At 44.2% G+C, this 17,315-nt stretch overlaps 1 protein-coding gene across 2 annotated transcripts in view; it reads right to left on the bottom strand.

The window, feature by feature from the left end:
- NDRG3 (NDRG family member 3) overlaps positions 1-17,315 on the bottom strand; it is a 123,323-nt gene that overhangs the window by 55,230 nt on the left and 50,778 nt on the right. Inside the window, exon 1 of one of the 2 annotated variants that reach the window (XM_075118851.1) lies at positions 131-428. The exons of the other annotated variant lie outside the window; for it this stretch is intronic. The gene's annotated coding sequence lies outside the window, so the exon portion shown is untranslated. Of the gene's footprint in view, positions 1-130; positions 429-17,315 lie in introns of those variants that run through there. 2 annotated transcript variants of the gene reach the window in all.

Raw genomic sequence — 17,315 nt, 5'->3', positions numbered from 1 at the left:
ACATTAGACTTGTCACATCTCTCACAGGGACAATTCTTTAATACAGTTATCAAGCTACGATGCAAAACATGTAAAAGTCACATCTGGGAAAATGTATACTTCTCTCAGTAAAAGATATTACCTCACCTACCTTGTGTCTCATATCCTGCTTGTCAGCTACAACACTACTTGTCTCTGACTGCCAGTTTAGCAGAGACTATGTGCCTTGGGAAGCCTGTTCTTCAGAGAGCGTGTAGGTTCAGAGCTGTAACAAACTGGGTCAGTCTTCCAAAGGGCTGCTTACTCTCCCTTACAGACTTGAGTAAGCACGTCTTATGGATATGAGAAGCCAAGAAGGAAGTTCCTTCCTTCCAAAGGGGATCTGCGAGTGGAGATGGGACACAAGGCGAAAACTAGTGTTTGCAGACTGAGCAAGATACTCAGAAGCCTACTCATTTCCTTGCATCCTACTCATTTACTCAGCATTCACGCTGCTGCAGCCTTGGAGAGGCTCTTCCTCAATTTTTATCTTCTGCAGAAAAATGTTTCTCCTGCACAGTGCTTGCCTTTGTTCCACACCCTGTTTTTGAGCCACATCCGATGAAGTGAGCTGTAGCTCATGAAAGCTCATGCTCAGATAAATTGGTTAGTCTCTAAGGTGCCACAAGTCCTCCTTTCCTTATTTCCAATAGTTGTTCATACAGCTCCTCTAGACCCCTTTGATTATGCACACCTTAATCTTGGAACATTCCTCTTTTTCCAAGTAATAAACCCCTCATTTATAGCCCTGGAGACCCTTTATTATCCTTGCTGCCCTCTGCTTTTTCCTCAGTTCTTCACTAATTCTCCTTGAGCTGTCATTAGCCATTTATACAGGCCAGTCCAAGTTCTATATTTATACATGCAGGTTAACAGTAACCTTTCAGCTAGGGAGGTAAGGGTCCAAATTTCTTTTTCAATGTCTAAACACTCAACCAAGTTTGCTCCTCCCTCTTTATGCCCTAGCCCCTACATTTTTGGTGTTGTACCAGCAATGATGACTTCATATTCTACCACATTTCCAGTTTCTTGGCACACAAGTCAAATTGTCAGCATTCTGAGAGAGAACTGAAAAACTCCATCTAATCACTCCAGAACAATTGTTATACACAACAATTTTTTAAAGCATGAGGCTCTGGCTCCTCTAATTCATGGATATGGCCAGGCAAAGGAGAGCCAAGTCCCTGAGGGATAATTCAAATGACCTGAGCCTACATAATATGTACATTTAGCAGCTATTTGAGGGAAAGTGGTCGTATGTATGTGTGTGTGCGCATGTGTAAAAGTAATACCAACGAAGCCCACCACAGTCATATTTAACTTCAGAAAGAGAACTACACAAAAATGAGGAAGCTAGTTAAACAAACAGTCATAAGAAGGTTTCAGAGTAGCAGCCGTGTTAGTCTGTATCCGGAAAAAGAACAGGAGTACTTGTGGCACCCTAGAGCCTAACAAATTTATTAGAGCATAAGCTTTCGTGGGCTACAGCCCACTTCATCGGATGCATAGAATGGAACATATATAAGATACATATATATACACACACACATACAGATAAGTTGGAAGTTACCATATAAATTGTGAGAGGCTAATTAGTTAAGATGAGCTATTATCAGCAGGAGAAAAAAACTTTTGTCGTGATAATCAAGTGATCATAAGAAGGAAATGCCCGCAAGCTGCAGGGAAACATTTTAAAAACACCTAATAGAGGTTCAAATTAAACATATACCCTAAATATTTTAAAAAATGCCACCATGGCTAAACAACAGAGTAAAAGAGGTGATTAGAGTCATCCTTTAAAAATTGGAAGTCAAATGCGACTGAGGAAAATAGAAAGGAGCATAAACTTTGGCAAGACAAGTGTAACAGTATAATTGGACAGGCCAAAAAAGAATTTGAACAGCAAGTAACAAAAGACTCAAAAACTAACAGCAAAAATATATTTAAATACACGAGAAGCAGGAAGCCTGTGAAACAATCAGTGGGACGACTAGACAATCAAGGGGCTAAAGGAGCACTCCAGGAAGACAAGACCATGCCGGAGAAGCTAAATGAATTCTGTACATTGACCATCACTGCTGAGGATGTGAGGGAGATTCCCACACCTGAGCCATTCTTTTTAGGTGACAAATCTGAGGAACTGTTCCAGATTGAGGTGTCAGACGAGGTTTTGGACCAAACTGATAAATTAAACAGCAATAAGTCACCAGGCCAGATGGTATTCATCCAAGAGTTCTGAAGGAACTCAAATACGAAATTGCAAAACTATTAATCGAGGTATGTAACCTGTCACTTAAATCAGCTTCTATACCAGATGACTGGAGGATAGCTAATGTGATGCCAATTTCAAAAAAAGGTTCCAGAGATGATCCTGGCATTTACAGGCTAGTAAGCCTGCCTTCAGTACTGGGCAAACCGGTTGAAACCATAGTAAAGGACAGAATTGTCTGACACATAGATGAACATGATTTGTGGGGGAAGAGTCAACACAGCTTTTGTAAAAGGAAATCATGCCTCACCAATCTATTAGAATTCTTTGAGCGGGTCAACAAACATGTGAATAAGGGTGATCCAGTGGATATAGTGTACTTGGACTTCCAGAAAGCCTTTGACAAGGTCCCTCACCAAAGGCTCCTAAGCATGGGATAAAAGGGAAGGTCCTGTCATGATTAGTAACTGGTTAAAAAGACAGGAAGCAAAGGGTAGGAATAAATGGTCAGTTTTCAGAATGGAAAGAAGTAAATAGCAATGCCCCCAGGGATCTGTACTGGGACCAGTGCTGTTCAACATATACATAGCTTATCTGGAAAAAGAGGTAAACAGTGAGGTGGTAAAGTTTGCAGATGATACAAAATTACTCAGGATAGTTAAGTCCAAAGCAGACTGCAAAGAGTTATAAGAGCGTGACGAAGTGGGAATGGTCTTAATATTTTCTCTGAATACTGTGTGGGTGCCTCAGTTTCCCCATGGCATTTCTTAAGTATCTAGGTGGTGGGATAAAGGTGTGTGATTGTTGCAGAGCCCTAGAGGGCCAGTGTGATGGTGTCTGCACAGAGAACGGCCGACATCCTGTCTCCAGGCAACTGATGGCCAGGGCCCCTCCCCTGCAAGGTGAACAAAGGGATCAGGTGGCTTCCTGGCCTGGGAAAGAGACTAAGACCAGAGGAAGGGCTGGAGGGGGTTTCAGTTTGGAGCTGTCTGGGGAAATGGAGGGAGGCCCAGATGGGGCTCTGGGCTCCCTGGCCCCCAAGATGGACCTGACTGAGGGGTCCTGTTTCCTGTACCTACAAGCTCTGTTTTAGACCGTGTTCCTGTCGTCTAATAAACCTTCTGTTTTACTGGCTGGCTGAGAGTCATGTCTGACTGCGGAATTGGGGTGCAGGGCCCTCTGGCTTCCCCAGGAGTCCTGCCTGTGCGGACTCACTGTGAGAAGCGCATGGTGTGAGAAGGGGATGCTGAATGCTCCAAGGTCAGATCCAGGAAGGTCGAAGCTGTGTAAGTTTCTTGCCTTGGAGACAGTATGCTCATAGAGAGGAGGCATGGTCCCTCAGAGCCCGTATGGAGTAGTTCCAGAGCATTGCCCGGTGACTCCGTGACAAAGAGTATCTCACAAAACTGGGTGACGGAGCAACAAAATGTGAGATGAAATTCAATGTTGATAAATGCAAAATAATGCATACTTGAAAACATAATCCCAACTATACATACAAAATGATGTGCTCTAAATTAGCTGTTACCACTCAAGAAAGAGATTTTGGAGTTACCATGGATAGTTCTTTGAAAACATCTGCTTAGTGTGCAGTGGCAGTCAAGCTAACAGAATGTTAGGAACCACTAGGGAAGGGTTAGAAAAGACGACCAAACATATAATGCCACTAAATAAATACATGGTACACGCACTCCTTGAATACTGCATGAAGTTCTGGTCACCTCATCTAAAAAAATATATATACTAGAATTGGAAAAAATATAGAGGAGGGCAACAAAAAGTATGGAACAGTTTACATCTGAGGAAAGCTTAAAAAGACGGGGACTATACAGCTTGGAAAAGAAATGAGTAAGGGAGGGGAATATGATACAGGTCTATAAAATCATGAATGGTGTGGAGAAAGTGAACAAGTGTTATTTACCCCATTCACAGAACACAAGAACCAGGAGTCACCGAATGAAATTAATAGACAGCAGGTTTAAAACAAACAAAAGGAAGTACTTCTTCACACAATGCTCAGTCAGCCTGTGGAACTTCTTGTCAGGGGAGGTTGTAAAGGCCAAAACTATAACAGGGTTCAAAAAAGAACTAGATAAGTTCATGTCCATCAATGGCTATTGGCCAAAATGGTCAGGGATGCAACCCCATGCTCTGGGTGTCCCTAAGCCTCTTAGTGCCAGAAGCTGGGACTGGACTGCAGGGGATGGATCGCTTGATAACTGCCTTGTTCTGTTCATTCCCTTTGAAGCATCTGGCATTGGCCATTGTCGGAAGAGAGGATACTGGGCTAGATGGACCATTAGTCTGACCCAGTATGGCCATTCTTATGTTCTTATGACACTTTCATTCTATAAGTGTGGGAAATATTACATTGCCTCGGAGTGTAGCAGAGTGTGACAGCGTGCTGAGCAAAGGGTTGCTGATTCAGCCCTGTCACACCAGCTCCCATTTAGGGTAATAAATTAGAGGTGGCTGGAGATAACCTGGCCTTAATTGGGGAAGCAGAGACAACTGCCACCTAATTAGCCTGACTGTGTATAAAAGCCTCAGGACAAGGAAGCCATGGGAAGAGCAGAAAGGGAAAAGGCAGGGAGAGGAAGCAGGGAGGTGGCTCTTCCCTTCCCTTTGCCCACAGATGGTGAAGGACCAACTATACATGGTGAAACAGTGGTGGGAACAAGCTAGTGAACAAACTGCACCAGTGGATACTAACCCCAGGGTCTCAGAGTGATTTTGTGGACTTAGCAGAGGCAGAAGCCAAGGGGGCCCTGCCGCGCTCTGCTACACAGAGAAAATACCTTTTAGCCACCTGTTTACACTAATAGTGCCTGACTACAAGACTGCTTAAACAAGGAGGCAAGAAAAATGAAATACTGCTCTCAAAATCTTTCTGTGATACCTAAACTATCACCAATGGGTGACACTAAGCCACGTTGAAACGTTCTTCTATTACAAGACCTTATACTGAAGACACCTAACCTAGAAAGATATCCTAGATATCATAGAATACTGGTGCAATTCCCTAAAAGGAGTATCCACAGAGAGACTTTTTGGAGTATAAATCAGAAGAATTCCAGGTCAGAACCCTCATTTCTGACAATAAAACAACATCTGGCTCATTGTCAAGTGCAGTAAGTTAGATGCTGTGTTGTAGTTACCAAAAGTGAGACAGCATTTTCTGGCTTCATATTTCTGCCCAAGGCCTCTTTTATAAATGGCAGAGAAACAGCTCCCTCTTTGATAAGCTGTTCCCATCACTGTGAATTAAATCTGCCGTGGATATTGTTATCCATGACTATGACTGTGCTGGCATAGCACAGGCGGGTGCTCATGATAAAGTCAGAATCACACACATCTTCCTTGTGATCACTCTATGCCCTCTCTTACGCAACTGCAAAATTTAAAGCCAATGATTGAATTATCCAATAATGGCTCAAAAATCAAAATAATCCATTGATGTATTCCCCCCCACTTTCACACTGACGGCCACCATGACAGCACACAGCCTAGGACCCATTGGGAGGGGCTCCCCTTGGTTTCTTGGCAGTTGATTCAGTAACCAGATCAGAATGCCACATTTTTGTGGAACCAATCCTACAAAAGGGACATAACTTAAAAAAACAACACTTCTGCCTGAAAAGATTTTACCTACTCCAGAGATCACTATAACTGAAAGATTAAACCAAGAATATTCTACAGATATGGCGTACTCTGAGCACTTGACAGCACTGTGTCGAGTCACTTTCATGGTTTCCCCTTTTATTTGGATGGACACAGTAACGGAAGGGGGCTCTAAAAATACAGGCAAAGGTTATTCTAATATCACACAAAATAGCAGGAGCAGGCATAATGCCTGAAACTACATTATGCTCATTCTTTTAAACTTCAATTTTAATTTCACCACATCTGTTTAAAAACTCACACTTTTGCCAGTTATGATTCAGAAACCTGAAGTTTCGGAACTACAATATATTGGGAAAGTTTAAATTTAAGCACAGCCATCCAGCCTGACACACCGTGAGGGCCCAGCCCCAACGTGTCAACTCTCTTTCGTGGGACATAACCAACTTGAAATCTAACCAGCTTAAAAACAGAAGGGAAACAGTGCCACAGCCAGTCAGATACACCGTGTAAAGCAATTTCCCCCCCTCTAAACTAAATTTATAGGAATCTTAGGTGCTACCTGTAACAACGTGCATACTGGGATTGAGTTGGTGTCCCTCTGATGAAGACTTGCTTCTTTTTCAACTAGCTCCTGTTAGTTTGTTCTCTAGATTTACGGCTGAACTGATTTCTACTTTGTTTCAACTGCCTTCCCTGATAACTGACACTGTGTTCTTTTGTTTTAGAGGTAAAAGCCCAGCTGAAGTTGAAGGACGCCTAAATTGGTTAGTCTCTAAGGTGCCACAAGTACTCCTTTTCTTTTTGCGAATACAGACTAACACGGCTGTTCCTCTGAAACCGCCCCTCATACATAATTTCTTCCTCTTCCCTCTCTCTTTGAATAGGTCCAACTCTCACAGTCTTTCTCCAGAACAAGCTCTTCAATCCAGGCTTGTTCCCCAACCTCACCTAGCTCCTAAATAATCTTTTTTCTTGAGTTAGTGACAGTACTAAAAACAGTCATCGCTGTCAAAAGGCTAGCTGTACCTGTCCCCTTTCTCATTTCTCAGTGCACCCCCTCTGATGTCAGGCAGAAAAAAAGTGCAGATCATGGATAAATATACTTGATGCTTTAATAGGGCCAATTTTACAAAGCTGAAAACAGTTGCAAGCCAAATCAGCTGTGAGGAAGAATTTAATCAGAAAAATGTGGATGATAATTAAGAATTATTTAAGGTCACCTTACTAGATGCACAAAAAGCCACAATCCCACAACCACGGAAGAAGGCTGTGCTTGTCAAAAAAAAAAACCCATCCTGGTTGAGAGGGGAAGTTAGGGCAGCTGTAAAAAATAAAATATAACAAATGAAAGAAAGGGGAAGTTGATAGTAATGAATATAAATCAGAAGATAAGAACTGTAGAAAAATTATTAGGGAAGGAAATGGACACAAGGAGAAATCTATGGCCAGCAGAGTTAATAATGTAAGACAGAGTTTTTTAGATATATTAGGAACAAAAGGAACCCTGACAATGGTATTGGTCCATTACTAGATGAAACTGGTAGAATTATCAATAACAATGCAGAAAAGGCAGAAGTGTTAAATAAATATTTCTGTCCTGTATCTGAGGAAAATACACATTACATAGTCTCCACATATGGTGATAACACTCTTGCCATTTCACTAGTATGTTACAGAGAAACTAGTGAAGTTAGACATTTTTAAATCAGCGGGTGTGGTAAACTTGCTTCCAACAGTTTTAAAAGAGCTGGCTGAGGAGTTTGCTGGACCATTAATATTGATTTTCAATAAGCCTTGGAACACTGGGGAAGTTCCAGAGGACTGAATGAAAGATAATGTTATGCCAATATTTAATAAGGGTAAATGGAATGACCCAGATAATTATAGGCCTGCCTGCCTGACATAGCTGCTAGGCAAGATAATGGAGCAGCTGATACTGGACTTAAGAGAGAATTAAAGGAGAGTAACATACTTAATGCAAATCAACACGGATTTATGGAAAATATGTCTCGTAATCTCATAGAAAAAGAAAGTTAGTTTGACAAGTTTGGTTGAGTCAAAGCGGGTGAGGTAATATCTTTGATTGGACCAACTTCTATTGGTCAGAGAGACACGCTTTCGAGCTCTTCTTCTGGTCACAAAAGTGGGTACAGTAATCAATATGACATCACCCACCTTCTCTCTCTAATGTCCTGGGATTGACATGGCTACAACAATACTGCATACAAGTTTGGATGATAAAGGTAATGGCTGTGATACAGCATGGCCAGAAGGCAGCAGGAGAGTGATATAGGAGAGATATGTAAGTCCCAGGATGAGGAGAAGCCTTATTCCCTGTAGAGGGAAGAAAGGTTTCTATAGATTATTAAAAGCACTGGAAGCCAATTAGAGCACCTGAAGCTAGTCACCTGATAAAACCCCCCTGCTTCAATTAGCCAGGGGAAGGAGTTGGAGCAGAGTGCAGTTTGAAGGAGTTGAAGTAGAGGAGAGTTTGGAGAAGTGCCGTGGCTGGCTAGAAGACCAAGACCCTAGGTAAAGAGACACCCGGCTTGTGCAGAGAGAAGGAAGGAAGCCCCACAAGCTGAAGAGCAGGAGAGGAAAGTAGCCTAGGGGAAGGAAGCACTAGTTTAAGTGGTTTACCACTATCCCTAGGGCCCCTAGGCTGGGACCCGGAGTAGAGGTCAGGCCCGGGTCCCTCCCTCTCCACTACCTTTCTCTGGGTTACTAGTGGGACAGTAGATACCTTAGTCCAGGGGCAGGAAACTGCACCCTGAACCTTCCCCCAAGAAGAGGAAGCGTGGGACCCATCATAATCATACTAGCAATTTGCCACATGGCACTGACATAATGTACTTAGACTTCCCATGAAAATGGGCAATGATGGCCTAGGAAGGAGTACTGCTGAAAGAGAATTGGGGGTCATAGTGGATCACAAGCTAAATATGAGTCAACAGTGTAACTCTGTTGCAAAAAAAGCAAACATCATTCTGGGATGTATCAGCAGGAGTGTTGTAAGCAAGACATGAGAGGTAATTCTTCCGCTCTACTCCGTGTTGGTAAGGCCTCAGCTGGAGTATTGTGTCCAGTTCTGGGTTCCACATTTCAGGAAAGACAGGGAGAAACTGGAGAAAGTCCAGAGAAAAGCAATAAAAAATAATTAAAGGTCTAGAAAACAATGACCTATGAGGAAAGATTGAAAAAAATGGGTGTGTTTAATCTGGAGAAGACAAGACTGAGGGGGAACATGCGTACAGTTTTCAAGTACTGTATGTAAAAGATTGCTACAAGGAAGAGGGCGAAAAATTATTCTCCTTAACCTCTGAGGATAGGAAAAAAAGTAATGGTCTTAAATTTACACCTGGGGAATTCTGCACCAAAAAATTAAAAATTCTGCACACAACACTTTAAAATTCTGCATATTTTATTTGTCAAAATAAAGCAATATAATCACACTAGTTCCAATTGTTTTGGTAATTTATTTCAAAATGCCTGTCAGCAAGTAACAATACAGACAACAACAAATATTTCCCCAGGAGAAGAGAGTTAAAGAAACCCCTACGACAACCCAGTTTCTGTTCCTCTATTCTTTGTTGAGCAATCAGTCTGGACGTGTCACACGTGTCAGCTGGGCAAATCTTGGAGGAAAGCTCTGCCCTTCTGGTCTTTTAGTAGATCATCAGTTTTTCGCCCTGCTTCTGTAGGGTTACCATATAGACATTCCCAAAGAGAGGACACTGTCAGGGGAAGGGGGGCGCACAGTTGGGGGGTGTTAGAGGGGATATCTGAGGGTGCTGGAAGGGTGTGTGTACTGGGAGGGAGTATTTGGAGGTGGTGGAGGGGGCTGTGTGGAGCATCCCCAGCCAGACACCTGCATCCCTTTTCCCCAGAGCCCAGGGAGAAACAGTCTGACGCTGGGTCCCTGGCTTGTGTGAAGTTTCCTGCATGTCACCTCCTTCCTTCAAGGTGGGATGCGAACTGCAGCTGCTGGGAACCCACCAGCTCCCCCTCCCCCTGGCAGTGTTCTCTATTTGCGAGCTGGGGAGCCAGGCTCTGCAGGGCCCGGCGGCCCCTAATGGTGGCCAGGAGCTCTGCAGTGCCAATTCTGTGGGGAAAAGTTAAAGGATCGTGAAAAGACAGCTCTAATCTTGAGCCATTCTTTTCCCTCATGCCCGTTTTTCCAGACTAATTCCAGTTGAGTTAAGCCAATACAGTGTAAAGCAGTGGTCTGAATGAGCTCTCTCCTGCCACCTACTTATGAACTGGGGGGAAAAGACCTCAAGAGCAGACCATATTTGCAGAGACACACCTACTTTCCCTTGGTGACCAGCAGGCATACCTGCTTTGCCAGAGTCATCAATTGTAGTTGTTTTGGGTTAAAATTCACATAAGTCTTGGCTGCAGGGATAGTGAAATATTGTTATCCTATTGTATCACTAAAGGGCAGCAGAATTGTACTTAATAGGCTCTAACTGGGGGGGAGGGGGGGAACAGTTACCCTACCTCAATCTCACTTGCTAAGCAGGAGGCAGTGATGCCAAATCCAAGTGAAAGTCAGGGTGGGGGTGCGGACAGGTGCTCCTAACCCGGTGGCACAGACTGTTTTCTTAGTTGCCATTTGACCCTCCCCATCCAGTGTTTAAAGACTGCTGACTGGACTTGAGAGTCCTTGTTTCTCAGTGGTCGCTAGAGCTGAAATCTCAATAAGCTGGGCTAGGGGCTGAGCCCTAAGATAGTGTGGGGACAGTGTTGCAGAGAAAGGCAATGCAGAAGAGGCAGCAGCAGTGAGGTTCCCCACTAGCCAGTGAAATCACTAAGGACTGAGCTAGGTGGTGGAACCTCAGAACACGGAATCACAGATGAAGGCAGAGGTGGCAGCGAGAGCGGTGAGCAGAGGCATCACTCAGCTGTGCCCTCCCCCCTCCAGCCCACCCAAATGCACCCATGGACTCTTGTGACTTGCTAGCCTTGGCCAACAAACAGTGAGTAGGGTGCAGCAGTGGGAAAGTGAACTGGCATGTTAAAGGGACATTTGTCCATCAGACTTTCACATCGCAGTGGGAGAAACTAACACAAAGCACTACTGCCCAAGATATTGTGGGATGGGTGTTGTACTTAATGTTTGCATACTTTTGCATCATTGTGGTGTTTTCCCAAGTTAATACTGGGTTCCCTCTCCTCTTACTAAAATTTTTACATACACAGTGCTTGGAAGTGGGGAAGTATTGCCTCTTAGAAGCACGCAGAGTTGGTGTTTGGTTTTCCTCGAGTTCCGGGGGGAAGGAGGAGACTGAGGAGTAGAAGAAGAGGGGCTCAAGCCAATTGTGTTTTGTAATGCTAAGAGGAACCCCAAGATACTGAACCCAGCCCTTGTTGCTGCCAACACACCTGGCAGACAGAAACCAGCACAATAGCCAAGCCGACACACAATATTCACAAATTACAGAGCAGCTCCAAATGAGTCACAACAGTCTTTTCCCAAGTGGGGGAAGAGAAATGCTTTTTATACAGTAAAAGTATCATCTCTGGCTTAGTATTCTAGCCTACTGGCTAATACAGCCTTGCATCTGGCTGCTGTTAAATACAAGGCTAATGGGTTTCTGTGACTATTATTCCACATGCTAGTCTGATCAGCATGCCGGATAATTTAGTCACTATGTATTCCTTATTCAAAACATCCCGCATATTTTTACAGTCGCATTCCGAGAGTCTTTATCAGGTCTATAGCTCAAATGGTGGGTAACAACATATGGCAGAATTTCAGAGCTGAAACCTTCTTATTTTGCATTGGGTTTGCTTTGTTATTTTAAGAAAAAGGAATAAAAATGGTTAACAAGAGCTAAGACAAAAAAGGCGAAAAGATGTACAGAAACATGGTGCATAGTGATACAAAAGAGTATTAGAAACCATGCACAGACACTCAAAACCTCATCAACTGCCTCACATATTTTCAGTAAACAGAGAGCATACAAGTTACACATATTTCAGAGGAACAGCCGTGTTAGTCTGTATTCGCAAAAAGAAAAGGAGTACTTGTGGCACCTTAGAGACTAACCAATTTATTTGAGCATGAGCTTTCGTGAGCTACAGCTCACTTCATCAGATGTATACCGTGGAAACTGCAGCAGACTTTATATACACACAGAGAATATGAAACAATACCTCCTCCCACCCCACTGTCCTGCTGGTAATAGCTTATCTAAAGTGATCAACAGGTGGGCCATTTCCAGCAAAAATCCAGGTTTTCTCACCCTCCACCCCCCCACACAAATTCACTCTCCTGCTGGTGCTAGCCCATCCAAAGTGACAACTCTTTACATAATCAAGTCGGGCTATTTCCTGCATAGATCCAGGTTTTCTCACATCCCCCCCACCCCCATACACACACAAACTCACTCTCCTGCTGGTAATAGCTCATCTAAACTGACCACTCTCCAAGTTTAAATCCAAGTTAAACCAGAACATCTGGGGTGGGGGGGTAGGAAAAAACAAGAGGAAACAGGCTACCTTGCATAATGACTTAGCCACTCCCAGTCTCTATTTAAGCCTAAATTAATAGTATCCAATTTGCAAATGAATTCCAATTCAGCAGTTTCTCGCTGGAGTCTGGATTTGAAGTTTTTTTGTTTTAAGATAGCGACCTTCATGTCTGTGATTGCGTGACCAGAGAGATTGAAGTGTTCTCCGACTGGTTTATGAATGTTATAATTCTTGACATCTGATTTGTGTCCATTTATTCTTTTACGTAGAGACTGTCCAGTTTGACCAATGTACATGGCAGAGGGGCATTGCTGGCACATGATGGCATATATCACATTGGTGGATGTGCAGGTGAACGAGCCTCTGATAGGGTGGCTGATGTTATTAGGCCCTGTGATGGTGTCCCCTGAATAGATATGTGGGCACAATTGGCAACGGGCTTTGTTGCAAGGATAAGTTCCTGGGTTAGTGGTTCTGTTGTGTGGTATGTGGTTGTTGGTGAGTATTTGCTTCAGGTTGCGGGGCTGTCTGTAGGCAAGGACTCCCAAGACTTGTGAGAGTGTTGGGTCATCCTTTAGGATAGGTTGTAGATCCTTAATAATGCGTTGGAGGGGTTTTAGTTGGGGGCTGAAGGTGACGGCTAGTGGCGTTCTGTTATTTTCTTTGTTAGGCCTGTCCTGTAGTAGGTAACTTCTGGGAACTCTTCTGGCTCTATCAATCTGTTTCTTTACTTCTGCAGGTGGGTATTGTAGTTGTAAGAAAGCTTGACAGAGATCTTGTAGGTGTTTGTCTCTGTCTGAGGGGTTGGAGCAAATGCGGTTGTATCGCAGAGCTTGGCTGTAGACGATGGATCGTGTGGTGTGGTCAGGGTGAAAGCTGGAGGCATGCAGGTAGGAATAGCGGTCAGTAGGTTTCCGGTATAGGGTGGTGTTTATGTGGCCATTGTTTATTAGCACTGTAGTGTCCAGGAAGTGGATCTCTTGTGTGGACTGGACCAGGCTGAGGTTGGTGGTGGGATGGAAATTGTTGAAATCATGGTGGAATTCCTCAAGGGCTTCTTTTCCATGGGTCCAGATGATGAAGATGTCATCAATATAGCGCAAGTAGAGTAGGGGCTTTAGGGGACGAGAGCTGAGGAAGCGTTGTTCTAAATCAGCCATAAAAATGTTGGCATACTGTGGGGCCATGCGGGTACCCATAGCAGTGCCGCTGATCTGAAGGTATACATTGTCCCCAAATGTGAAATAGTTATGGGTAAGGACAAAGTCACAAAGTTCAGCCACCAGGTTAGCCGTGACATTATCGGGGATAGTGTTCTTGACGGCTTGTAGTCCATCTTTGTGTGGAATGTTGGTGTAGAGGGCTTCTACATCCATAGTAGCCAGGATGGTGTTATCAGGAAGATCACCGATGGATTGAAGTTTCCTCAGGAAGTCAGTGGTGTCTCGAAGGTAGCTGGGAGTGCTGGTAGCGTAGGGCCTGAGGAGGGAGTCTACATAGCCAGACAATCCTGCTGTCAGGGTGCCAATGCCTGAGATGATGGGGCGCCCAGGATTTCCAGGTTTATGGATCTTGGGTAGTAGATAGAATATCCCAGGTTGGGGTTCCAGGGGTGTGTCTGTGCGGATTTGATCTTGTGCTTTTTCAGGAAGTTTCTTGAGCAAATGCTGTAGTTGCTTTTGGTAACTCTCAGTGGGATCATAGGGTAATGGCTTGTAGAAACTCGTGTTACACATAGATATGAATTAATCTGTGGAGTCACTCTTCCAATGCTCGCACTCTGAGTCAAGGAATGTGTACAAGATGAACAATCACAATTTAGGCAAATGCAGTAGTTAATTCACTATACAAGAATGTTCCAGCCAGTTCTCCTAATTAACATTCATTACATGCCAAACCAGGAGGTTTGCACTAAGGCTTCATGAGAGGGCTACAAACAGGAGCAGCAGAAGCCCCCTAAAAGTTGGGGGGAGCCACAGGTGCCCGAACCATGGCCCCATCCCCGCACTGCCCCTTCTCCCTAAACCCCTACCCTCACGCCATTCATTCCCCCGAAGCCCCGCCCTCATGCCACCCCTTCCCCCAAGACCCGGCCCCCACACTACCTCCTTCCCCCCACCCCAGGCCTGGTTGCCCCTCTTCCCCACAAGACCCTACCCCACCTCGCTCCTCTCCTCCCCGTTACACCTCGCTTCTCCCTTCTCCTTATGGCTTGTAAAACGTGGAAGGGCACTGCCCTCCCACTTTTAAAAGTGATGGGGTCATGGCCCCCTGGCCCCCCAGCTACAAATCTACAGGAATCCTTTGAGAAAAGAGCCAAATGGGTAGTTATTGTGTGTCTCGTTTAAAAAGTCCAGGAACATGCACCTAGAACACACTGACAGACCTAAGGTTTTGTTTCACTCACAGTACAAAATCCTTGTTCAGTTACAGCAGCAGTTTGTAAACACCTGCAGGAACACAAAGGTCACATGATGGAAAATTCCATCTCCTAAGACAGTTCAGCAGTAAATCCAGGCAGCCTGGAGTATCTCTGGGGATCTTAGCCTGCCACAAGCTGTATTTTTCCCAGATACCCTTTTGAAAATGATACAGAGCAGTTAACCCTCTTAGGTTCTCTTAGGAGAGGTTTATATGCATCACACGCTGGTCTCTTTTTAAAGATAGAAACAGAATCCACATAGCTTCAAAGTCATTAGTGCCCTAGGGGCGAATTGTACTAGCAGAGTCCATTACAATAACTCATTCACTAAGATGCAGTACCCTTTAGAGAAACTCCCACTGGAATGAAACCTGCTCCAACAACACTAATAACAGCTGTTACCGAGTGATTCTCCAAGCACTAAAACAATTTCCTCCTCAGTTAACAATCAGGTCACCATATGCATCCAAGGGAACGTGCCCACTCCTCATTGCTACATCTGTCCTAGCACACAGCGACAGTTTGTGGAGAAGCATTCTCTTTAGACTTTCAGGCTACACGTCTTTAGTGCACACAATCGAAACAGGGAGGGAGGAAGCACTGTCTAGTACAGTGGTTCTCACCGTTTCTTTCAGGATTAATCCACATCCCACAATCCTTTGCTGTTGCAAAGGGATGTGGGATTGGGGTCATGGTAAGAATTCACAGCTTCAGGGTAGCATATTTTGAAGAGGTTGTGGGGCCAGTTGCACAGGCTTTTGGAGTGCCTCAGAGCTGAGCACATGCAGGTGTGGGGCAGAGGAGCAGGGTTGAGGTGCTGCATTGGGACTGCATTGAGAGGGGAGCTGGAGCAGCAGGAGGCCGCAAGCTGCTCCTAACTGCAGGAGTGAGATGCTGTGGTCACCCCCGCACAATTCATCCATTCAGAAGACTTTTCCTAGTGGTTAGGGCATAGGACCGGGACTGAAGAACTGGCACACGAGATTTCTAGTCCAGGAGTAAGGATCTTTAATAAAAATATCTATTTGGGGATAGTACTGAATGACCCAGGACTCCCGGGTTCTATTCCTGATCTTTCAGGGATTCACAGTATGACCATGAGCAACACACTTGACCTCTACAGCCTGCAGTAAGGGCTGATCGACACGCAAACTTGTACTGAAATAACAAAAGATGCAAATTAAAACTGAGTTATTTTGGTGCAAATATCTGTGCAGACACTAACCACTTTTATTCCAAAGTAAGAGCATCCACAAAGATCTGCACCTGAGTAACGACAACAGTTTTAGGGAACCAATTCAGTTCGGTCAGTGCAAGTCTGTCAGCAGGTCAGCCCTTAAATAGGAGCAACAATTCACCTGCCATCCAAAGGAGCTGTAGTGAGTGAAAAGCACTTTAGAAAGGAACTATATCCTGCGGTGGCCCCAGGGAGATGGACAGGAGGAGGTAACAGGTCTGCCATCTTTAACATTGGGGTCTGTGCCAAGCCACACTTGGAAGGGTTAAAGTGTCTGTAGCCCACTTAAAGGAAGAAAACAAGAAAGCAAGTCTATTTGAGGATTCCATTTATAAATATAATCCCCTAATGTTGATGCATTATGAAGGTGCCCAAAACTGGTATAGTTTATTTTCCTTCCCAAACAGAAATAGCTATACTGGTATAAGGCACCTTTATACACCTTTCAGCTACTTTATTATCATCACTGCAAAAGTATTAAGGGATATATAGAATCATAGGAGTGTAGGACTGGGAGGGACCTCAATAGGTCATCTAGTCCAGTGGGTCTCACCCAGGAGTGAGAGTCTAGATATCATCTACATCAATGCTTCTCAAGCTATCTGATGTGGGGGACTGGCAACTTTTTCCCCATTGTGCACGCAGACCAGCAGCCGATGGCTCGCGGACCGACACCGGTCCGCGGACCACCACTTTGAGTAGCACTGATCTAGATATTTGCTTAATTTTATAACAGGCTACATGAAAAGCACTAGCGAAGTCAGTACAAACTAAAGTTTCATACAGACCATGACTTATTTATACTGCTCTATATACTATACACTGAAATGTAAACACAATACTTATATTCCAATTAATTTATTTTATAATTATATGGTAAAAATAAATAAGCAATGTTTCAGTAATAGTGTGCTGTGACACTTCTGTATTTTTATGTCTGATTTTTGTAAGCAAGACGTTTTTAACTTGGGGTACACAAGACAAATCAGACTCCTGAAAGGGGTATAGTAGTCTGGAAAGGTTGTGCACTACTGATTTAGTCCAGCCCCCTGTCATGCATGGTTCATTCTCTCAATCTCTCTCCAGTAGAATTGTGTGTGTAGTGGAGCAGTCTGTTTTGGCAGGGTTTTGTGCATGTTTTAAATGTACACAGAGTGCTTGCATTAGAGAAGGCAGGTCCGAAAAGTGTTCCTGGCAGTTGGCATGGAAGGAAGTGAGGTTTGTGATGGTCCTGCATTTGGGAGTTCATTCCACAGACTCCCTCCCCCCAAAAGCTCCATCTTCTGCACAGATGGACTTTACACTCATGCTAGAAAATTCCAGTGTCC

This window comes from Caretta caretta, chromosome 13 (genome assembly GCF_965140235.1).
Source record: "Caretta caretta isolate rCarCar2 chromosome 13, rCarCar1.hap1, whole genome shotgun sequence".
Lineage (NCBI taxonomy): Eukaryota > Metazoa > Chordata > Testudines > Cheloniidae > Caretta > Caretta caretta.
This window is presented reverse-complemented; position numbering and strand designations above follow the sequence as displayed.